This window comes from Callithrix jacchus, chromosome 8 (assembly GCF_049354715.1).
Source record: "Callithrix jacchus isolate 240 chromosome 8, calJac240_pri, whole genome shotgun sequence".
NCBI lineage: Eukaryota > Metazoa > Chordata > Mammalia > Primates > Cebidae > Callithrix > Callithrix jacchus.
The window spans coordinates 42,902,401-42,928,177 of NC_133509.1; positions in this window are offsets into that span (position 1 = coordinate 42,902,401).

A 25,777-nucleotide genomic window follows, 5' to 3' on the forward strand; every position below is an offset into this window, starting at 1 on the left:
GACAGGCTTATGGGTCCTGTTGATAATACCACAGGGAAGTTGCAGAGGCTCCCCTGTCTTACAGCAATAGACTCAAGTCACAGCAAGGCTTTCTATGGCTGTCCTCCTACTACATGGGCCAAACCATACATCAAACTGACACAACTGGCACATGGTGATTATCAGTAAAAGATGAGTCCAAAATGGAATTCTATTGAGGACAAGAAATGATATAGTTTGGATGTTTGTCCCCAACCAAATCTCATGCTGAATTCCAACCAAATCTCATGCTGAATTGTAATCCCCAATGATGGAAGTGGGGCCTGATAGGAGGTGTTTGGGTCATGGGGGTGAATCCTGTCTTCAGGATAGTGAGTTTTTGCAACATCTGGACATTTAAACGTGTGACACCTCACCTCTCACTCTTCCTTGTTCCTGTTCTTGCCATGTTATGTGCTTGCTCCTCCTTTCCTTTCTGCCATAATTGGAAGCTTCCTGAGGCCTCTGCAGAAGCAGATGCTGCTATGCTTCCTGTACAACCTTTAGAACCATGAGCCAATTAAACGACTTTTCTCACAAATTACCCAGTCTCGGGTAGTTCTTTATAGCAGTGCAAGAACAGCCTAATATAGAAAATTCTTACTAAGGAGTGGGGCATTGCTATAGAGATACCTGAAAATGTGAAAGCACTTTTAGAACTGGGTAACAAGAAGAGGTTGGAAGAGTTTCGACGGCTCAGAAGAAGACAGGAAAATGAAGGAACGTTTGCAACTTCTTAGAGACTGGTTAAATGGTTGTGACCAAAATGCTGATAGTGATATGGACAGTGAAGGTCAGGCTAAGCAGGTCTCAGGTAGAAATGTGAAACTGACAGGGAACTGCAGCAAAGGTCATGCATTTTATGGAGGTAACCACCCCCATGATTCAGTTACTACCCATGGGGTCTCTCCATGTGGATTACGGAAACTATAGTTCAAGATGAGATTTGGGTGGGGACACAGCCCAACCATATCTGGCTGCACTGTGCCCCTGCCCTAGGCTCTGTGGAAGTTTTAACTCCAGAGTGATGATTTAGGGTATCTGGTAGAAGAAATTTCTAAACAGCAAAGCATTTAAAATGTGGCCTGGCTGCTTCTAACAACCTATGCTTAGATGCAGGAGAAATGGAATAACTTAAATCTGGAAGTATATTTAGAGGGGAACAAGAGCATAAAAATTGGGAAAGTTTGCAGCCTTTGCATGTAGTAGAGAAAGAAAAGGCTTTTTTCTGGAGAGGAATTCAAGTACTCTGTGAAGCAACCACTTGCTACAGATATTTGCTTAACTAAAAGAAAGCCAAGGGCTAATATGTAAGACGATTAAGAAAAGGCTTCAAAGGCATTTCAGAGAACTTCATGGCAGCCCTCCCATCAAAGGCTCAGAGGCCTAGAAGGAAAGAACGGTTTTGTGGGCTAGGCCCACGGGTCCTGCTGCCCTGTAGAGCCTCAGGAAAGTATTCCTTACATTCTAGCTGCTCTGGCTCCAGCTATGACTCAAAGGGCTGAGGTACAGCTTTGCAAACTACAAGCCACAGGCCTTGGCAGCTTCCACATGGTTTAAGCCTATAGGCATATACAATACAAAACCAATGGAATTTTCGGCAGCCTCTGCCTAGATTTCAGACGATATATGAAAAAGCCTGGGTGTCTAGGCAGCAGCCCACTACAGGGGTGGAATTCTTACAGAGAACTTCTTTAGGGAAGTATGGGTGGGGAAATGTGGGGTTAGAGGCCCCACACAGAATCTCCACTGGGGCATTGCCTAGTGGAGTTGTGAGAAGAGGGCTACCATCTTCCAGACTCAAGAATGGTACATCCACTAATAGCTTGCACTCTGCACCCAGAAAAGTCACAGGCACTCAATGCCAGCCCATGAGAAATAGTCTTAGGGGGAAGAACCCTGCAAAGCCACATGGGCAGAGCTGCACAAGGCCTTGGGAGCCCAGGATGTGGGATGTAGAGTTAAAGATTATTTTGGAGCTTTAAGATATAATGACTACTCTGCTGAGTTTCAAACTTGTTTAAGGCCTGTAGCTCCTTTCTTTTGGTGAAACGTCTCCCTTTTGGAATGAGAGTATTTACCCAACACCTGTAGCCTCATTGTTTCCTGGAAGTAACTAACTTTGTATTTATTTTACAGGTGCATGAGCAGAAGGAACTCATCTCCAGATGAAACTTTGGACAAGGCCTTAGGATTTGGGACTTTTGAGTTAATGCTGAAATGAGCTAAGACTTTGGGGGGCTGTTTGGAAGGCATGATTATATTTTTCAATATGAGAAGAACATGAGATTTGGGAGAAGCCAGGGTTAGAATGATATAGTTTGGATGTGTGCCCCCACTCAAATATCATGTTGAATTATAATCCCCACTGCTGGAGGTAGGGCCTGATGGAAGGTGTTTGGGTCATGGGGGCAGATCCCTCAAAGCTTAGTGCTGTCTTGGCAATAATGAGTTCTCACAAGATCATCACTTAAAAGTGTGTGGCACCTCCCTGCTCACTCCCTTTTACTCATCCCTTCGCACCATGTGATGCACCTCCTTCCCTTTTGCCTTCTGCTATGATTGGAAGCTTCCTGAGGCCTCCACTGAAGCAGATGCTGCTATGATTCCTGTACAGCCTACAGAACTGTAGGCCAAATAAACTTCTTTTCTTATTAATTACCCAGTCTCCGATATTTCTTAATAGAAGAAGTCAGATTTGGCTGGGTGCAATGGTTCACATCTGTAATCCCAGTACTTTGGGATCCTAAGGCAAGCAGATCACCTGAGGTCGGGAGTTAAAGACCAGCCTGACCAACATGGAGAAAGCCAATCTCTACTAAAAATGCAAAATTAGACTGGCATGGTGGCACATGTCTGTAATCCCAGCTACTTGGGAGACTGAGGCAGTAGAATCACTTAAACCCAGGAAGTGGAAGTTGTGGTGAGCCGAGACTGCACCACTGCACTCCAACCTGGGCTACAAGAGCAAAACTCCATCAGATTTTAAGAATTCATACCAAACCTCAATCATATTTAATATATAGAGAGATATATCAACCTGATCAACAAGAATTTGACTGCCTATAGCATACAACATTCTGGAGTTTAGTAAAAGATGTCTTTGGAAATTCATTGTAGAACAGTCTTTATCAAGGCATTTATAACTACAGAGATGAATCATGTTAGGTTTGCAGAACAAAGTTTATGGATGCATTAGAAATGGAGAAAATTTAGAATCCTAAGCTTAGCACTACTCTATGAGGCCAAGGCATGAGGATCACTTGAGACCAGCAGTTTCAAACCAGCCTGGGCAACATAGCAAGACTCTGTCACCACAAATAAAAACTGACCAGGTACAGTAGCATGCACCTGTAGCCCCAGCTACAGGAAAATCACTTGAGCTCAGGAGTTCAAGGCTTCAGTGAGCTGTGCTCTCACTATTGCACTCCAGCCTGCGCAATGAAGCAAGACCCCGTCTCTAAAAAATAAAATATATAAAGCAGTGTTGCTATTTATTTGATCTATTTCTTACTTTCTTGGGAGAAGGAAGCAATTGTTACCTTTTTTGACCCTTTATATTTATTTATATGTTCCATAAATGATTCTTAGAATCATTTCATAGGTATGCTCTAAGATAAGTTTTACAAAACAAACAAATCTCACTCTACGTCTCTTCTTTGCTTTTCCCGATTCTCATTCCTTTCGATGCTGGATCCTCAAAAGCCTTGTTCACCTTTTCGCAACCTTCTCCGTTACAGATACTCTCTGGTTCTGTTTCGGCTGACTTTTCTGACCGGCGTATCTGCTGCTAGTTTCACATGAATTCATTGTCTTACAACTGTCTTGTTCTAACACATAGGACTCCTTTCAAAATCACAGATACATTATTATCCTAAAAGGGCCAGGTATGTTGGCTGACACCAGAAATCCCAACACTCAGGGAGGCCGAGGTGGGCGGATCACCTGAGGTTTGGTGTTTGAGACCAGTCTGACCAACCTGGAGAAACCCTGTCTCTACTAAACATACACAGTTAACTGGATGTGGTGGCACATGTCTGTAATACCAGCTACTCGGAAGGCTGAGGCAGGAGAACTGCTTGAACCCGGGAGGCAGAGGTTGTGGTGAGCTGAGATCATGCCATTGCACTCCAGCCTGGGCAACAAGAGTGAAACTCCATCTCAAAAAAAGAACCTGAGTCCAAGAATCCACCGCAGTAATAATTTGAGTGAGAGTTCAGACATTTTTGAATTGCCTGTAAACAGATTAACTTGGTTTATTTTTTAAGTGCATATGAATTTAGAAGGAAGAGCTTAAGCATGCCCTGCTTAAGAGTACTTTTATATTGCTATAGCAAAGTCCTGAGATAATTACTTGTTTTTGTTTTTCTTAAAGTATCTTTAAGTGTTTTTTACGAGATGCTTTAGACCCGTGACAATGAAAATCAGCTACTTACCCAACCAGCTATAACAGTGATATACTACCCAAAGAGATAAATCCGAAACAATGTCAGCAGACAACAAATACCAGAGGACTGGAAACCTGCTGAGGAGAGGTGTAGAGACTAGAGAGCAAGTTCCAGGGCTAGAATACAGGGGCACACAGTTTGGCCATATGCCTAAAGCAGGTGTGGGAGCTGAGAGGAGCCCAAGCTGAGAGGATGCCTTCCACACTCAGTCAATCCCCACTGCACCTGCTTCCTCCCTCTCCCACCTTCCCCTAACCCTTCCAACAGCTTTCTGGAGAGCTGAGTGGAAATAAGACAAAAGTCAAGCCTAACATCCAATGATACCAAGTAAACGAATAGCATTAACTAACCCTAAAGGGTAAGTCTTCATTTCCCCCAAAAAAAGACTGTAGAAACAGCGCCCACTTCAACTTCTGAAGGAAAATACAAAGTAGAGGAAGGGAGGGAGGGAGAGAATTAGAATTCCAGCGGGGAGGTGGGGGTGGCAGACAAAAGGTTCACTCGAAACTAGATATTGTATCATCAGCCTTTCTTTTATTCCAGAGTCTTCTACAAAGTTAAGTCATTATCACTTTCCAAACTCGGCCTTTGGGTAATTTAAGTACTTTCGCTATTGCTCCTTGAGCACCCGAAAGGTTGTGTAAGCCCTTTGTAACTGATTAGCAGCCAACGCTGAAAACTGCGTAGAATTCAGACAGACCTAAGAGATAGCTGATGAATGTTTTCATTTCCATGTTTTTATTTCACTGTGTCTTAGAATTAGAGAAGTTTTTTCTTTTAATGCTGTGTTCTGGTTTTTATTTTTATTTATTTATTTTTTTTATGTAAAGGCTGGTAAACAGGCTGCTCCGGACCCTGGAAATTTATCACAAATAGCCCAGCGCCCTCTATCGGCCTCCCCACCACACTGCCTCTCCACGGCCTCAGCAGCTATGTGGGTTGTTTTTAAACATTCTGCAACCACAGCTTTGCCACAATTAATAAATTAGTGGCTTCAGAAAAGTACTGTTTGGGTTGAACACAAATCATTTGATAAGCAAAAGAAGAGATAAGTAATGGACTCTAAAATCAAGCAGTAAAATTATTATGGTAGGGTCAATTATGTCATTTTCCTCTTTTGAAAACATTTAATTTTTCTTAAAAATGGCTTTGTTACATTGCTGAATTACCAATAATTGTGGCTTGACACAACTTGCTTCAGAAGCAGACAGGGAACTGACTCAAATCTAATCAAAGTGACTCAGCAGACAGCAGGTGATGAGACTGTCATGCTAGCCCATGAAGGAAAAATAAAACAAATTTTCTCCAGGTTCACATCACTTTAAGACCGATCTGGAAATGGGTTTAGAAGTGTCATCAGGTCAGAGGTAGAAGCTCCTTAAGGAGGACAAACGGACATTCCAGAGATCAACCTATTCAAACTCCTAAAGAATCATTTCTTGGCATGTACCTTTATCTCTATAGTCCTTGACTCTTGAAATGTTTTTTCAAAATGACATAGGATGGCCCTTTTTTGTTGTTTCTTTCAATAGAAGACTCTGTCCTCTATACAAGGTTCATTTTACCCCCATATGCGAAGAAATTACAACTCCCAATTTTTCTGCAAAAAAAAAGGTAATAATATAAGAGTAATTTTAATCTGAGACCAGTTAAGTCTCCATGTAAAACAGAAAAAGGACATCACCTCCCCATCTCCCTTTCTGATTGATCTGTTCCTAGGGCTTGAGACCTCCTAAGTGAGATTTCCTTGCAACACAATACAGATATCAGGATATGACTTCTCTTGTCTCTAAAATAGTGGATTGTGGTTTTGCCTCAGCAATGTTGAATCATTTATGTGCCAGGCATTGGAAAAGGGTTGGAGGAACAAAAACAAGTAAAACACAGTCCCCACCCACAAGGATCTCACTCAAGTAGGATACAAAGACAAGTGAACATAATTAGAATATAACACTGTAAACGCAATGATAAAAATTCACAGAGAGTAGGAGCAGAAAAGGTTCTAGCAAAACTCGTGATTTCAAAGCAGTAATTTGTAATGCAACCCCAAATTCCTCACTTTCATTCACTGAGGATCTGGGGACTGCCTGGACTCCTCTAATTCACCAAGGAAAGAGCTGGAGATAAATAAATATGTTAATTAAAGTCTTATTTTCTCATACTTAGAAATGCATCAAACCTAAAAAGCAAGCTATTCAGAAACACAGGAGAGGCATTTCAAGGAGAGGATGGTAGGACATGTCAGACAGAGACAAGGTCATGAAAAACTCAGGCTGAAAGGATTGCTGCATTTGGCCATGAAAAGTCAATGCTGAGTTCAAGACCGTCACTTCTGTAGAGTGATGAATACAAGATGCCAGGCTCAAAGAAGACGTGTGTAAAAAGGAAACAAACACAGCAGGCACACATACTACTGTCGGTCACTGTGACAGTAGCATTTGCCGTAAGTGAGCACCATGGGAGACAGCACAGGGGAGTGTTTTCCTTAGGGACAGTAATCCTTCCTGTGGGGCAGAGGCTGAGCATGTAGGCTCTCCAGTCACAGACACCTGCGTTTAGGTTTCAGCTGTGCCGAATAGGTAATCTAGCCATGGCAGATCTCTGCCAAACGGGATCATCACAGTACATACCTTGTAGAAAAAGTATGAATATATATATGTACCTCGTAGAAAAAGTAATTCTACCTACAATAGAGTAAATACTCGGTGTCGAAACTGGAAAGGAGTCAAAGAAGCCACCATATGTCTTCAGTTCTAAAACTCCTATTTTAACATCTCTGAAATCAGGATACATCACAGTTTGTCAGCATTTTCTCCTCTTAGTAGAACATAAAATAATGTCTCAGGTAACAATCAATGACATCTTAGATTTAATTGAAGAGTTAGTCCCCAACCCTGAAGCAGTTAAATAACTGGCCTAGCTTTATGCAAACTGGTTTATAAAGAAATGTTAAAAATCTTAAAAGATTTCAAGGTATCAACTTAACTTCAATTTTCCGTTATGTTTTTAATGAAATAATAGCATTTTGGTGAGTAGTTAAGGGAACAAATCAAAATGTCTGATTACCAGTCTGGGCAACATAGTTAGATACTCCATCTCTACTAAAAATTTTTTAATTTGCCCAGCATGATGGTGGTATGTATCTGTAGTCCCAGCTATGGGGGAGGCTGAGGTGGGAGCATCACTTGAGCCCAGGGGCTTGAGGCTGTAATAAGCTACGATCATACCACTGCACTCTAACCTGGGTGACAGAACAAGATCCCATCTCCATAAAAATAAAATGAGTAAAATTAAAATGCCCTTGGTTATTTTTGTATACAATCAAGTCTGGAAGCTCTTCTAGCCTTTTTGTTTAGTATCAGAGATACTGGTATAATCAGACATTTTGATTTGTTCCCTTAACTACTCACCAAAATGTTATTATTTCATTAAAAACATAATGGAAAATTGAAGTTAAGTCGATACCTTGAAATCTTTTAAGATTTATGATGTATTTGGGGATTACTAGAATTGTACATGAAAATTAAAATCTCTAAAAAGTGACAGGTAACAGTAACACCAAAGTTGAGGAGATAAAGAAGAGAGTTTTAATTTTTTAAAAATGTTTGCTTCTGTGACATTACCGAATTGGATTTTGATAAGATGTTCCAAATAAACACATTTGCACTGTTGACTAAATAGAGTCCCAATCAGATTGAACACTTACTGTGCACAAGGACTGACCATTTTAGGGCTCCAATTAGCCTTACTTCACCAACCTAGATAAATAACAGGCTAGTAAATATCTGACTGAACATCATATAATTAGAAATACTGAATTGTTATGAAATGTGTGGTTTGGTGTTATCTACTATAGAAAACACAAATCATTAATATGAAATTTTGTGATACCCTGATTGAGGATAATAGTACAATCGTGACCAGAGGTAGCACAGCTTTGATTATCCTATTATTCTCTATGGTGGATTCAATCAAAAGAGAATGTAAAATTAGGAAACGTAACTCTGCAATGGAATAGTGAATCCTCCACATAAGAACCTAGATTGGCTGCCAGATGCAAATTGCTGGTGTGATGGATGTGAAAAGATTAGTGGTCCAGATAAACCCCTGGACACTGTTACTTTATAGTGCAAATAAATTAGGTTTTCTATAATTCATGACAGTAGAAGGAATTGAATTTGGCCTCTTTAAAATCTTCTTGGCTTTATTCCACCGAGTAGTCATATGTGCCTCCTTCAACAGCTCCCAGGAACCTGGGCCCATCCCCAGCTTCTTGAGGTAGGGGTCCCTTTGCCAGCTGGACAGGACCCAGCCAAGCCCACCAGACTCTCTCACCCATGGCCTACCTCTGCTCCATGGAGAACACATACATTCTCTCCCTTGCCCCCAACAAACTCCAGGATGCAGGCCAATCCCTAGGCAGTAACTCCGTTTTTGCTTCCATCTGCCAAGCAATCTATCTCTGCCCTCTCAGATTCCCTGGGCAGGGTCACATCCCCGTCTCCTATGCCTGGCAACAGCAGAGAGCACACAGCAAGTGCTCCAAGTAGTGCTGCTAAATCCCTGCATTAGCTGATTCCCTCAGAAGCAGACACTGAGGCAGGGACTCGAGGGCATGGGTATTTTTAGAAAACAACCTCAGAAGATGCTGGTGGAGAAGTCAGAAGCCTAGATATGGCAGTGCTGTGATGCAACACCCAGGCCCCTCAGGGAGGAAGGCTGGGGTGGTACCAGAGGAGCACTAGCTGTAGCCCTCTTTGCAGATTACCTTGGCTGAAAAAAACTTTCTCCCAAAATCAGACCCTCTTCCAGGTACAGTCTGCACCCAATGACAATTCACTGGAGTTATAAACACCCATCTCTGACCCCAACTTGGGCCATTCTCAAGAGCCTTCCAGCCGTAGAGCTCCCTGGGGGGGCAGGGGGGTCAGCTAAGGCCTCTGTTTGGACTGCATTACAGCCCAATTTTTCCCTCTGCCCCTGCTGCCTCCCCCTCCCTTCTACAGGTATTGATCCCAAAAGAAGATCCTAATAAACATCACTCATGCTGCTTCCTGGTGAGCCCAACCTATGACTACAGGACAGAGAAGGAAGCCAATACAGTGTATGTTATCAAGCAAACTCCACTATGGCTATCTGGAGCACTAGTATACTAGAAAACTTGGAGTAACAGCATAGAACAAGTGCCTCAGAGTTATCCCATCCAAGGGGTGAAGGGGTAGAGGTATTCACTGGCTTAGGACATCATTCCTTCACACAACTGGCTCACCCCATGCACGGGCAGAGCAGGCCACAGCTGCCACAGAAAGCTTCAGGCAAAAAGTCACTGGCTGGGTGGGAGTCGGGTTAGAGTGCATGGAAACAAGAGATACCACTGGATCAGGGCAGGCCCTGACCAAGTCAGCTTCCAGCCACCTGCTCCAATTTAGGCCTGAGAGAAATCATCCTTCCAAACAAATGATGCCATGGACCCAGAAGGAAGGGAGGACCAGAAACAAGAGAGTCTAAGAAATATCTACCACAACACAAGTGATCTGGGCTTGGAACACAAAGAGTGGCCACATAGCAAGCATTTACTGAGTGAACAATACCTGCCAGACACTCTCTAGTTATTCTCCCTCATGAACTCATTTAATCACAATTCTAATTCTATGGGTTATTTCTATTTAACAGAAGAGAAACTGAGCCTTAGATGGGGGAACCTTCTGCCAGTTAGTAACTTACTCCCAAATCTAACACCAAAACCATACCCCTTTTTTTAAGTAATTTCTTTTTCTTCAACTTGTATTTTTAGTTCCAGGGTACATGTGCAGGATGTGCAGGTTTGTTACATAGGTAAATGTGTGCCATGGTGATTTGCTACAGAGATCAACTCATCACCTTGGTACTAAGCCCAGCAACCATTAGCTATTCTTCTTAATGCTCTCCCTACCCACCAACCCTACAATAGGCCCCAGTGAGTATTGTTCCCCGCAATGTGTCCATGTGTTCTCATCCTTCAGCTCCCACTTACAAGTCAGACTATGTGGTGCTTGGTTATCTGTTCCTGCATTAGTCTGCTGAGTATAAAAGCTTCCAGCTCCATCCATGTTCCTGCAAATAATGTGATCTCATTCCTTTTTATGGCTACATAGTATTCCACGGTGTACATGTACCACATTTCCTTTATCCAACCTGTTATTGATGGGCATTTGGGTTGATCCCGTGTCTTTGCACCTGTGAATAGTGCTGCAGTGAACATACATATGCATGTGTCTTTACAATATAATGACTCATATTCCTTTGGGTATATACCCAGTAATGAGATTGCTGGATCAAATGGTATTTCTGTTTCTAGATCTTTGAGGAAATTGCCACACTGTCTTCCCATTCCCCACAATGGTTGAACTAATTTACCCTCCCAGTAGCAGTGTAGAAGCATTCCTTTTTCTCCAAAACCTTGCCACCATCTGTTGATTCTTGACTTCTTAATTGCCATTCTGACTGGCAGGAGATGGTTGTGGCAAAACCGTATTCTCAACCAGACTACAGCTATGATACTTCTCTAGGATCAAGAAATAGTTTTCTCAAAAAAGAGACGTCTTCAGTGAGTCTTGGCAGCAAAACGTGCTATCCATAAAGCTCAACATCATTCACGATTTTGGGGCTGGGCAATTGCTGCTGAGTTTATTCGTTTGTTTCGTGTTTAATCTTCTCTGTTACAAAAATTAGAGTATGCCAGCATATACTTCAAAACATCCAGCCATCCAGGAATACTTACATATTTGGCATTAATTAATGCGATTAGTCTAACAAGCAAGAAATTTGGGAACAGGTCCATGTACAATCCCAGTCTTTCCCAAGGTATTTGTAATCAGAGTTTAACATTTACATTTCTAAAGAAGCACCAAAATGCAACAGATACCAAATGCCAAAGAGAAGGTCACACCAAAAGGCAGATTTTTCAAGGAAAATGGAAGAAAGCCAACTAAAAGTTCTAAAACCCAAAAGGAGAATATAAAAATGTAGGAAGGATAAAAAGTAAAGATTTGATGTAGATAATTTTCTTCAGGAAAACTGTTCAATGAAACTCTTTCCTCCACTCTAGGGAAAGGGGGTGTTACTAGCTAGCTGCCTTCACGCCTGTTAAAACAGAAGGTTTAACAGGGCCACTTGAAGAGCTGCATGTATCACCTGCTGGTGCCCAGCAGAATAAGAGAGGTCTGATTCCTGCTGGGGAGGCCGATTGAGTGATCCTTCTTTGTTAGTATAATTTGCACAAAAAAATAAATGACTTTCGTATAAGCCAGAGGTGATCTGTGGGTGAGGGAAAGCCCAGATAGCCCCATCATGGGTCATGGCTGACAGAGCCACAGAGTCATGAAGGAAACGGTGCAGGCAGAAGCTGTGCATTCACAGTGGCTTCATGGGGGCTGTGGAAGCAGGTTCAGGTGCCATCCTACTACAGCTGTGTTGGCAGGGTCCAGGGGACTGAAGACAAAGACAGGCTGAGTCCAGTGACAGGTGCCTCTGAATAACCCACGTGCTAAACATCTGCCCCCTCAAGAGCTCCATCTGAGATGACTGCATTTCCTGAGCCTCTTCCCTCTAGTCCTCTCACTACCCAACCTCCAGATCCCACCCAGGAGGGACCAGGAACTTTGCTTAACAAGCTGAGGTTAGGGAGTAATGCAAAGCAGAAGAAAACCGAAGAGCTCCGTATCCATTTCCCCTGCAAGTAGCCAGCATGGAAGGTGGGGAAAGAAAATGTCATACAATGCTGGGCGCAGTGGCTCACACCTGTAATCCCAGCACTTTGGGAGGTTAAGGCAGGTAGATCACGAGGTCAGGAGATCGAGAGCATCCTGACTAACAAGGTGAAACCCCATCACTACTAAATATACAAAAAATGAGGCAGGCATGGTGGTGTGTGCCTATAGTCTCAGCTACTTGGGAGGGTGAGGCAGAAGACTTGCTTGAACCCAGGAGGCAGAGGTTGCAGTGAGCCGAGATCACACCATTGCATTCCAGCCTGGGCTACAAAGCGGGACTCCATCAGAAAGAGAGAGAGAGAAAGAGAGAAGTGGGTGGGAAGGAGGGAGGGAGGGAACGAACTAACAAAAGAAAGAGAGAAAGAAAGAAAAGAAAGAGTCATATCATAATAAGCATATATTGCCACTGGATCAAGTTATTTTATTTTATACTATGCAGCCATCAAAAACGATGAGTTCGTGCCCTTTGTGGGGACATGGATGAACCTGGAGAACATCATTCTCAGCAAACTGACACAGGAACAGAAAATGAAATACCGCATGTTCTCACTCATAGGCGGGTGTTGAAAACTGAGAACACATGGACACAGGGAGGGGAGCACTACACACTGGGGTCTATTGGGGGGAATAGGGGAGGGACAATGTGGGGGGGGAGTTAGCATGGGGAGAAATGCCAGAGATAGCATGGGGAGAAATGCCAGATATAGGTGAGGGGGAGGAAGGCAGCAAATCACACTGCCATGTGTGTACCTATGCAACAATCATGCATGTTTTTCACATGTACTTCAAAACCTAAAATGCAATTTAAAGAAAAAGGTTAAAAAAAAAAGCCATGGGGGATAAATACAGAGTTAAATGAAAACTGTATTTCTCATATATTTACTAATAACCAACTGATTCATAATTTCTAAGAACGATCATCAATAAATGCAATCATCTGAAAAATAAATAAATAAAAAATAAAAGTCAAAGAGAGAGAGAGAAGGTGTCTCTCTCTGTCACCCGGGCTGCAGTGCAGTGGCACAACCATAGCTCACTGCAGCCTCAAGCTCCTGGGCTCAAACGTTCCTCTCCCTCAGCCTCCATAGTAGCTAGGATTATAGGAGTCCTATAGTGTAATGGCTCTTTTTTTTTTTTTTTTTTTAATTTTCTGTAGAGATAGGGTCTATGTTGCCCAGGCTGGTTTTGAACTCGACCTCAAGAGTGAACTCGAGTACCTCAGCCTCCCACAGCAGGATTGCAGGGGTAAACCACCACCTTACCTGACCTATTTTACATTTTAAATGGTTAGAGTTGTTATTTATTCCCTAGCACTAAGCACTCTAACTACTGAAATGAGATTGTGTTCACAACTTAATGCAACTGTGACATTGTGATTTCCTGAGAGTAACCAGAAGAATCATGGGTTGACCAGAAAGATGACTTCCACTAAAAACGTCATGAGGATGTGGGATAACTAGGTTGTGTCCCAGTCCCAGGCCACACCCCATGGGTTAGGCTCAACTTACAGCTCCATTCCAGCCTACAACATTCTCCCTGGCAGTCTCCCCAGCTTCTAAGAACTACAGGAAAAACTGCTACTAAAATATTTATGAAAAGTAGGTGGTTTCATTTCCAAATCTTATTTTCTTATTGATTTTGAAAAGAAATATAAGCTGCTATGTGTCTAAATTGATGGTGCTCTCAACCACCTAATTTCAGGACCTAAGGAATGAACCCAGGAGGAAGTGACAGAAGATCAAATCGAGTTACTGACTGAGAATGACACACCAAGATAAAGGAAGATGTTCCTCCGCCCCGGCCAAGGTCCCCAGGCTTTAGGAGATGTGTCAGGCTCTGTCAAAAGCCCTGGGGAAGAACCAGTTCCTTTCTTCCTCCTCTGACATCAGGATTCAGAAAATGCTTAAATGTTATTTTCTGGTAAACCATCAAGAGTTAGAACATCTTCCCAGGACTGGGGTTTCAGACACACACAAAAAAAAAAAAAAAAAAAAAGAAAGGGAAACATTTGCACAGAGCCACAAAACCAGAGAAAAAACAGAAATGGGGAAAACTCAAGAATTAAGAGAAGAGAAGTAAAAAGTATCATCTTACTTCCAGGGTTTTAAGTGGAGGAGAGAAAATAAGATGGATATAAAAGACATTTTTAAAAAGAAATAGACTGTACATTCTAAAATATAAGTAGACTACTATGATGCTCTGAGGATTCTGAATGCTTATGATTTCTTCTTGAAGTCCTAACTGTGATAAATCACAGTTCAGAGCTTATTGGCTGTTCTTTAACTGTTTAAAGCAATCCATGAGGAAATGTTAGCTCATAGCTATATACAATGTCCAAATAAGTGACATTTCAGAGGCGAATTAACTTCTGGAGGGGGATGGGGGACATGCTCCCAATTCCACCACAGAAAAACTGCTAAGCTTATGACCCCAATAATTGTTTTGCAAATCATAAAGTGGTTTTGTGTTAATAGTAATGAGTAAAACCTCACTGTGTACATCTAGATCTGGGACATCTGGCTACCCTAACTAACCTTGTCTACTAGGCAGAGCATATATCACAGGCCAGGGAGCTATGAGCAGTGAAAGGCACAAAGTTATGAAAATATATGGCTTTCCAAACACAAGCAAGGGACTACTTCTGTTTATACTGTTTTATTTTTAGACCATCTCCCAGCCACTTCTCCATTATGCTTTGAATTTAGACAACAGCAAGTTTGACACATCTGGTTACTGATAGCTGAAGTTTGTCCTTAAAACAGCATTCAAAAAAGGGGACAAAAGCCTCACATCTGCTACAAACAAATATTATTTATCAAAGCAATGTTTTATTATTAAAACCATTCTAGGAATTGGTCCTTGACCCAGATGATTTGTCTATACATAAAAGACTCAGAAGCAGATGGTTACAGGAAGCAGTAATATTATATTTTAAACTGTGAAAAACAATAAAGTATCAAAAGAAAAAACAGATCATGAATATTGAGTGGGAAAGCAAATTGAAAAATTGAATATATAGTGTGATTACCATTTTTTTTTCCTTTTGAGATGGAGTCTCGCTCTGTCTCCCAGGCTGGAGTGCAATGGCACAATCTTGCTCACTGCCACCTCCAAGTCCCGGGTTCAAGCTATTCTCCCGCCACAGCCTCACATGTAGCTGGAATTACAGGCACCTGCCACCATACCTGGCTAATTTTTATATTTTCAGTAGAAATAGGATTTCACCATGTTGGCCAGGCTGGTTTCTAACTCCTGACTTCAGGTGATCCACCTGCCTCAGCCTCCCAAAGTGCTGGGATTACAGGTATGAGCCACCACACCCAGAGAGATTATCTTAATAAGATTGTTTATAGTTATTTTTTTTTCTGATTCAAGATGGTGTGGTAAGAACAACTCAGGATCGTAGCTCTCAGTGAATGCTCAGAGGGTGAGTCAAAACTGCATTTCCAGATGGATCTCTGTTGCCCACAGAACAGGGAAATTCCCAGGTGTAGGAAAGACACGGGATGCAAGCGCAGCCATTTTGGCTGTTGTGGCTGCTTCCACCGGCACTGCAGCACAGCGGCACTCCGCAACAATCCACACAAAACACACTGGCCTGGGTGCCCTGCTAAACCGGCAATCTGAGATTTGGGAGGGCATATGATCCATCTGATTAAACAAGACTTGGACAGTGAGCCAGACCAGGAGATTCCTGGGAAGTGGTGTTTGAGCCAGCGCAGTGGCTAGCTGCACAGGAAATCACACAGATTCCAGTGCCCTAACAGCGGGCAACCGAAACACCTGGGAGAGAGCCATCCATTCAACTTAAAAAAAAAAAAAAAGAAAGGCACTCTGAGGCAGGGAGCCAGGCGAGCAGGTTCGGTGGGTTTCACCCCCACAGGGACAAACAAAATGGCAATTCGAAATGCTCCGGGTGGAGAGTTTCACTGCAGGCACAGCTGAACCCAAGACGGTGCAGCTTGGTGGGGGAGGGGCATCCGCCATTACCAAGGCAATCCACCCCTACTGAGGTACACTCCCATGGCTGACACAGCCTGCCATTGCCAAGACAACCCGCCATAACAGAGAGACTTTGCTGCAGGGCAGAGCCTGCGGTAGCAGGGCGGAGCCCACATCAGCAGGGTGGAGCTTCGGCAGGCAAATAGTGACTAGACTGCCTCCTAGCTGGGCAAAATAGTGCAATGGACACTCATAATGAAAGCACCAACTCCCTGAGACAGAGCATCTGAGAAAAAAAAAGGGTTTTAAGAGTTCTGCTGTAGCAGACATAAATGTAGCAGCCTAACAGCCCTGAATGAACAATGGAGCTCACAGCTCAGCACTTGAGCCACTATAAAGTACAGATTGTCTCCTCAAGCAGCTCCCTGACCCCTGTATATCCAGAGTCACCACAAAAAGGACTGATCAGACTGACACTAGGCAGGCATCATTCTGGGACAAAGATAGCAGAAGAAGAAACTGGTAGCATCCCTCACTGTTCTGTAGCTGCCACAGGTGTACCCCAGACAAGCAGGGCCCGGAGTGGACCTCAGCAGTCATACAGTGGAGGGGCTAGACTGGTGGAAGAAAAACCAAGTAACAGAAATACCTCATAATCAACAATCTGGTCGTCCACTCAGAAACCCAACCAAAAAGTCAGCAACTACTCAGATGACAGGTGGATAAATCCACAAAGATGGGAAGAAACCAGCACAAAAAGGAGGAAAACACCCGAAACCAGAACACCTCTCATCCTACAAGGGATCACAACTCCTCACCAGCAAGGGAACAAAGCTGGATGGAGAATGAGTGTGTTGAAATGACAGAATCAGAATTCAAAAGGTGGGTAATGAGAAACGTCTGTGAACTAAAAGGACATATTCTAACTCAATGCAAAGAAACTAAGAACCTTAAAAAAAGATTTGAGGAAATGATAACAAGAATGGACAACTTGGAATATGAGTGAATTGAAGGAGCTGAAAAACACAACACGAGAACTTCGTGAAGCATGGACAAGTTTCAACAGTCGAACTGACCAAGCAGAAGAAAGAATATCAGAAGTCAAAGATCAACTCAATGAAATAAAACAAGAAACCAAGATTAGAGAAAAAAATGCAAAAAGGAATGAACAAAGTCTCCAAGAAATGTGGGACTATGTGAAGAGACCTAACCTACGTTTGATAGGTGTACCAGAAGGGGACAAAGAGAACGAATTCAACCTGGAAAATACTCTTCAGGATATTATCCAGGAAAATTTCCCCCACCTAGCAAGGCAGGACGACACTCAAATCCAGGAAATACAGAGACCACCACAAAGATACTCCGCAAGAAGAGCAACCCCAGGGCACATAATCGTCAGATTCACCAGGGTTGAAATGAAGGAGAAAATACTAAGGGAAGCCAGAGAGAAAGGTCGGGTCACCCACAAAGGGAAGCCTATCAGACTCACAGAAGATCTCTTGGCAGAAACTCTACAAGCAAGAAGAAAGTGGGGACCAATTTTCAACATCCTTAAAGAAAAGAACTTTCAACCAAGAATTACATATCCAGCCAAACGAAGCTTAATAAGTGAAGGAAAAATAAAATCCTTTGTGAACGAGCAAGTACCCAGAGATTTTGTCACCACCAGGCCTGCTTTACAAGAGCTCCTGAAAGAGGCACTATGCATAGAAAGGAACCTAGCAGAAGGCAAGAAATAACTAAGATCAGAGAAGAACTGAAGGTGATCGAGACATGAAAAACTCTTCAAAAAATCAATAAATCCAAGAGCTGGTTTTTTCAAAAGATCAACAAAATAGACAGACCACTAACCAGACTGATAAAAAAGAAAAGAGAGAACAACCAAATAGAAGCAATAAAAAACGATAAAGGGGAAATCACCACAGATTCCACAGAAATTCAAACCATCATCAGAGAATATTACAAACAACTCTACGCACATAAACTAGTAAACCTGGAAGAAATGGATAAATTCCTGGACACCTGTGTCCTCCCACGCCTAAACCAGGAGGAAACCGAAACTATGAATAGACCAATAACAAGGTCTGAAGTCGAGGCAGCAATTAAGAGCCTACCAAAAAAAAAGTCCAAGTCCAGATGGGTTCACAGCCAAATTCTACCAGACACACAAAGAGGAGCTGGTACCATTTCTTCTGAAACTATTCCCAATAATCCAAAAAGAGGGAATCCTTCCCAAATCATTTTATGAGACCAACATCATCCTGTTACAAAAACCCAGCAGAGACCCAACAAGAAAAGATAACTTCAGGCCAATAGCCATGATGAACATAGATGCAAAAATCTTCAATAAAATACTGGCAAGCCAATTGCAACAGCACATCAAAAAACTTATCCATCATGATCACATAGGATTCATCCTGGGGATGCAAGGCTGGTTCAACATAAACGTAATTCACCACATAAATAGAACCAAAAACAAAAACCACATGATTATCTCAATTGACGCAGAGAAGGCCTTTGACAAATTCAGCAGCCCTTTATGCTAAAAACCCTCAATAAACTCGGTATCAGTGGAATGTATCTCAAAGTAATAAAAGCGATTTATGACAAACCAACAGCCAATATTATACTGAATGGCCAAAAACTGGAAGCATTCCCTTTGAAATCCGGCACTAGACAAGGATGTCCTCTTTCACCACTCCTATTCAATATAGTACTGGAAGTTCTAGCCAGAGCAATCAGGCAAGAAAAAGAAATAAAGGGTATTCAAATAGAAAAGGTGGAAGCCAAATTGTCTCTATTTGCAGACGATATGATAGTATACCTAGCGGACCCCATCACCTCAGCCCAACAACTCCTGAAACTGATAAGCAACTTCAGCAAAGTCTCAGGATATAAAATCAATGTGCAAAAATCACAAGCATTCCTATACACCAATAACAGACTTAAAGAGAGCCAAATCAAGAAGAAACTGCCATTCACAATTGCTACAAAAACAATAAAATACCTAGGAATACAACTCACAAGGAACATGAAGGACCTCTTCAAGGAAAACTATGAACCACTGCTCAATGAAATAAGAGAGGACACAAACAGATAGAGAAACATTCCATGTTCATAGTTAGGAAGAATTAATATCATGAAAATGGCCATACTGCCCAAAGTAATTTACAGAATCAACGCTATCCCCATCAAGCTACCATTGACTTTCTTCACAGAACTGGAAAAAACCACCATGAACTTCATATTGAACCAAAAGAGAGCCCGCATAGCCAAGTCAATTCTAAGTAAAAAGAACACAGTGGGGGGCATCACACTACCGGATTTCAAACAATACTACAAGGCTACAGTAATCAAAACAGCATGGTACTGGTACCAAAACAGAGATATAGATCAATGGAACAGAACAGAGGCATCAGAGGCAACACAACATATCTACAACCATACAATCTTTGATAAATCTGACAAAAACAAGCAATGGGGAAAGCATTCCCTGTTTGATAAATGGTGTTGGGAAAACTGGCTAGCCATGAGCAGAAAGCAGAAACTAGGCCCCTTCCTGACACCTTACACAAAAATTAACTCCAGATGGATTAAAGACTTAAACATAAGACCTGGCACCATAAAAATTCTAGAAGAAAATCTAGGCAAAACCATTAAGGACATAGGAGTAGGCAAGGACTTCATGAACAAAACACCAAAAGCATTGGCAACAAAAGCCAAAATAGACAAATGGGACCTAATCAAACTCCACAACTTCTGCACAGCAAAAGAAACACTCATTAGAGTGAATTGGCAACCAAAAGAATGGGAAAAAATTTTTGCAGTTTACCCATCTGACAAAGGGCTGATATCCAGAGTTTACAAAGAACTAAAACAGATTTACAAGAAAAAAGCCCATTCAAAAGTGGGTAAAGGATATGAACAGACACTTTACAAAAGAAGACATACATGAGGCCAACAAACATATAAAAAAATGCTCATCATCACGGGTCATTAGAGAAATGCAAATCAAAACCACACGCCAATTAGAATGGCGATCATTAAAAAATCTGGAGACAACAGATGCTGGAGCGGATGTGGTGAAATAGGAACACTTTTACACTACTGGTGGGAGTGGAAATTAGTTCAACCATTGGGGAAGACAGTGTGGTGATTCCTCAAGGCCCTAGGAATAGAAATTCTATTTGACCCAGCAATCCCATTACTGGGTATATATCTGAAGGATTATAAATCGTTCTTCTATAAGGACACATAAACACGAATGTTCATTGCAGCACTGTTTACAATAGCAAAGACCTGGAGTCAACCCAAATGCCCATCGATGATAGTCTGGACAAGGAAAATGTGGCACATATACACCATGGAATGCTACACAGCCAAAAAGAATCGATGAGTTTTTATCCTTTGTAGGGACATGGATTAATCTGGAAACCATCATTCTCAGCAAACTGACACAAGAACAGAAAATCGAATACTGCCTGTTCTCACTCATAGGCAGGTGTTGAACAATGAGAACACTTGGACACAAAGAAGGGAGCATCACACACTGGGGTCTGTTGCGGGGGGCATGGGAGGGATAGTGTGAGGGAGGACAGGGAAGGAATAACGTGGGGAGAAATGTCAGGTATAGGTGATGGGGGGATGGTGGCAACAAACCACCTTGCATTGAATGTACCTATGCAACCATCTTGCACGATATGCACATGTACCCCAGAATCTAAAGTACAATTTTAAAAAAAATTTCTCCTTCAGTCCTGTAACCCTCTCAACCTACCTCCCTATAGCTCTTCCCTCTCGCTGCCAACTTTCTTAAGCAAATTAGATTATCTCTACTTTCTTATGACAATTCACTCCTTAACTCATCACAGTAAGACTTCAAACACCCCATCACCAACACTCCCACACCACCTAACAAAGTCACTGATGACTTCCATCATCAAATCCAATGTACACTCTCAACCTTGCTAGGATTTTGGACCTCTATGCTGTGTATCACACCACCGGTCACCTCATTATCCTGACAACTCTGATTTCTTGATTCCCCTATTACAGCTTTCTCCCTTTGTCTCCCTCCCTCTGTTTCATTTGTTGACTCGACTCCCCTGCCTCTGAGCGTTCTCATATGTTGATATTCTCTGGGTTCTGCCATTCCATTGATGATGTCAGTGAACCACCAGATCGTTTTGCTGTTTTATTAAACACTCCCAACAATCTGCTCCTGCTTCTTTTTGACAGAATAAATACTCCAGCCCCCTTAGCTCCAATTGGGAGATCTCTGAGAACCTACACTGTCTCCAGAGCACCCCTTGGGCTTGAGACAAATTAGGCCTCCATGGAACTTTGCTTAACACTGAATTTCTTGCTTAACTCCCTTCTTTTCCTTTTCCTTTCTTCTTCCATACTTTTCTAATTTTTCTATTGCATTTTAGGTTTGGGGGTACATGTGAAGAACATGCAAGACAGTTGCATAGGTACACACATGGCAGTGTAATTTGCTGCCTTCCTCCCCTTCACCTATATCTAGCATTTCTCCACATGCTATCTCTCCCCAACTCCCCACCCCATGCTGTCCCTCCCCTATTCCCCCCAACAGACCCCAGTGTTTGGTACTCCCTTACCTTTGTCCATGTGTTCTCATTGTTCAACACCTGCCTATGAGTGAGAACATGCAGTATTTCATTTTCTGTTCTTGTGTCAGTTTGCTGAGAATGATGTTCTCCAAGTTCATCCATGTCCTACAAAGGACATAAACTCATCATTTTTGATTGCTGCATAATATTCCATGGTGTATATGTGCCACATTTTCCCTGTCCAGACTATCATCGATGGGCATTTGGGTTGACTCCAGGTCTTTGCTATTGTAAACAGTGCTGCAATGAACATTCGTGTTTATGTGTCCTTATAGAAGAACGATTTATAATCCTTCAGATATATACCCAGTAATGGGATTGCTGGGTCAAATAGAATTTCTATTCCTAGGGCCTTGAGGAATCACCACACTGTCTTCCCCAATGGTTGAACTAATTTCCACTCCCACCAGTAGTGTAAAAGTGTTCCTATTTCACCACATCCGCTCCAGCATCTGTTGTCTCCAGATTTTTTAATGATCGCCATTCTAATTGGCGTGTGGTTTTGATTTGCATTTCTCTAATGACCCGTGATGATGAGCATTTTTTTATATGTTTGTTGGCCTCATGTATGTCTTCTTTTGTAAATTGTCTGTTCATATTCTTTGCCCACTTTTGAATGGGCTTTTTTCTTGTAAATCTGTTTTAGTTCTTTGTAAACTCTGGATATCAGCCCTTTGTCAGATGGGTAAACTGCAAAAATTTTTTCCCATTCTTTTGGTTGCCAATTCATTCTAATGAGTGTTTCTTTTGCTATGCAGAAGTTGTGGAGTTTGATTAGGTCCCATTTGTCTATTTTGGCTTTTGTTGCCAATGCTTTTGGTGTTTTGTTCATGAAGTCCTTGCCTACTCCTATTTCCTGAATGGTTTTGCCTAGATTTTCTTCTAGGGTTTTTATTGTGCCAGGTCTATGTTTAAGTCTTTAATCCCTCTGGAGTTAATTTTTGTGTAAGGTGTCAGGAAGGGGTTCAGTTTCTGCTTTCTGCACATGGCTAGCCAGTTTTCCCAACATCATTTATTAAACAGGGAATCCATTACCCATTGCTTGTTTTTGTCAGATTTATCAAAGATTGTATGTTGTATGTTGCCTCCGATGCCTCTGTTCTGTTCCATTGATCTATATCTCTGTTTTGGTACCAGTACCATGCTGTTTTGATTACTGTCGCCTTGTGGTAGAGTTTGAAGTCCAGTAGTGTGATGCCTCCTGCTGTGTTCTTTTTACTTAGAATTGACTTGGCTATGCAGGCTCTCTTTTGGTTCCATATAAAGTTTAAACTAGTTTTTTTTAGGTCTGTGGAGAAGGTCATTGGTAGCTTGATGGGGATAGGGTTGAATCTGTAAATTACTTTGGGCAGTATGGCCATTTTCACAACATTGATTCTTCCTAACCATGAACATGGAATGTTTCTCCATCTGTTTGTGTCCTCTCTTATTTCATTGAGCAGTGGTTTGTAGTTCTCCTTGAAGAGGTTCCTTTACATTTCTTGTTAGTCATATTCCTAGGTATTTTATTCTCTTGTAGCAATTGTGAATGGCAGTTTGTTGTTGATTTGGCTCTCTTTAAGTATGTTATTGGTGTATAGGAATGTTTGTGATTTTTGCACATTGATTTTATATCCTGAGACTTTGCTGAAGTTGCTTATCAGTTTTAGGAGATTTGGGGCTGAGATGATGGGGTCTTCAAGGTATACTATCATGTCATCTGCAAATAGAGACAATTTGGCTTCCTCCTCTCCTATTTGAATACCATTTATTTCTTTTTCTTGCCTGATTGCTCTGGCTAGAACGTCCAGTACTATATTGAACAGGAGTGGTGAGAGAGGGCATCCTTGTCTAGTGCCAGATTTCAAAGGGAATGCTTCCAGTTTTTGCCCATTCAGTATGATATTGGCTATTGGTTTGTCATAAATAGCTTTTATTATTTAGAGATACATTCTGTCAATACCGAGTTTATTGAGGGTTTTTAGCATAAAGGGCTGTTGAATTTTGTCAAAGGCCTTCTCTGCATCAATTGAGATAATCATGTGGTTTTTGTTTTTGGTTCTGTTGATGTGGTGAATTATGTTTATAGACTTGTGTATGTTGAACCAGCCTTGCATCCCCAGGATGAATCCTATGTGATCATGGCAGACAAGCTTTTTGATGTGCTGTTGCAATCAGCTTGCCAGTATTTTATTGAAGATTTTTGCATCTATGTTCATCATGGATATTGGCCTGAAGTTTTCTTTCCTTGTTGAGTCTCTGCCAGGATTTGGTATCAGAATGATGTTGGTCTCATAAAATGATTTGGGAAGGATTCCCTCTTTTTGGATTATTTGGAATCATTTCAGGAGGTATGATAACAGTTCCTCTTTGTGTGTCTGATAGAATTTGGCTGTGAACCCATCTGGACCTGGGCTTTTTTTGTGTGGTAGGCTCTTAATTGCTGCCTCAACTTCAGATCTTCTTATTGGTCTATTCATGATTTCCACTTCTTCCTGGTTTAGGCTTGGGAGGATGCAAGTGTCCAGGAATTTATCCATTTCTTCTAGGTTTACTAGTTTATGTGCATAGAGTTGTTTGTAATATTCTCTGATGATGGTTTGAATTTCTGTGGTAGCTGTGGTGATTTCCCCTTTATCGTTTTTTATTGCATCTATTTGGTTATTCTTTTTTTTAATTAATCTGGCTAGCAGTCTGTCTATTTTATTGATCTTTTTGAAAAACCAGATCCTGAATTTATTGATTTTTTAGGGGTTTTTCGTGTCTCTATCTCCTTCAGTTCTTCTCTGATCTTAGTTATTTCTTGCCTTCTGCTAGGTTTTGAGTTTTTTTGATCTTGCTCCTCTAGCTCTTTCAATTTTGACGATAGGATGTCAATTTTGGATCTTTCCACTCTTCTCATGTGGGCACTTACTGCTATATATTTTCCACTAGAGACTGCTTTAAATGTGTCCCAGAGATTCTGGTATGTTTTTTCTTCATTTTGGTTGGTTTTGAAGAACTTATTTCTGCCTTCATTTCATTGTTTATCCAGTCAACATTCAAGAGCCAGTTGTTCAGTTTCCATGAAGCTGTGTGGTTCTGAGTTTCTGAATTCTGAGTTCTAACTTGATTGCACTGTGGTCTGAAAGACTGTTTGTTATAATTTCCATTCTTTTGCATTTGCTGAGGAGTAATTTACTTCCAATTATGTGGTCAATTTTAGAGTAGGTGTGATGTGATGCTGAGAAGAATGTATATTCTGTGGATTTGGGGTGGAGAGTTCTGTAAATGTCTATCAGGTTTGCTTGTTCCAGGTCTGAGTTCAGGTCCTGGGTATCCTTGTTAATTTTCTGTCTGGTTGATCGGTCTAATACTGACAGTGGAGTGTTAAAGTCTCCCACTATTAATGTGTGGGAGTCTAAGTCTCTTTGTAAGTCATTAAGAACTTGCCTTATATATCTGGGTGCTCCTGTAATGAGTCCATATATATTTAGGATCGTTAACTCTTCTTGTTGTATCAATCCTTTTACCATTATGTAATGGCCTTCTTTGTCTCTTTTGATATTTGTTGCTTTAAAGTTTATTTTATCAGAGACAAAAATTGCAACTCCTGCTTTTTTTTGCTCTCCATTTGCTTGTTAAATCTTCCTCCATCCCTTTATTTTGAGCTTTTGTGTATCCTTGCATGTGAGATGGGTTTCTGGATACAGCACACTGATGGGTTTTGGATTTTTATCCAATTTGCCAGTCTGTGTCTTTTGATTGGTGCATTTAACCCATTTACATTTAGGGTTAATATTGTTATGTGTAAATTTAATCCTGCCATTTTGATGCTAGCTGGCTGCTTTGCTCATTAGTTGATGCTGATTCTTCATTTTGTTGATGCTCTTTACCATTTGGTGATTTTGGAGTGGCTGGTACTAGTTGTTCCTTTCTATGTGTAGTGCCTCTTTTAGGAGCTCTTGCAAAGCAGGCCTGGTGGTGACAAAATCTCTGAGTACTTACTTGTTCATGAAGGATTTTA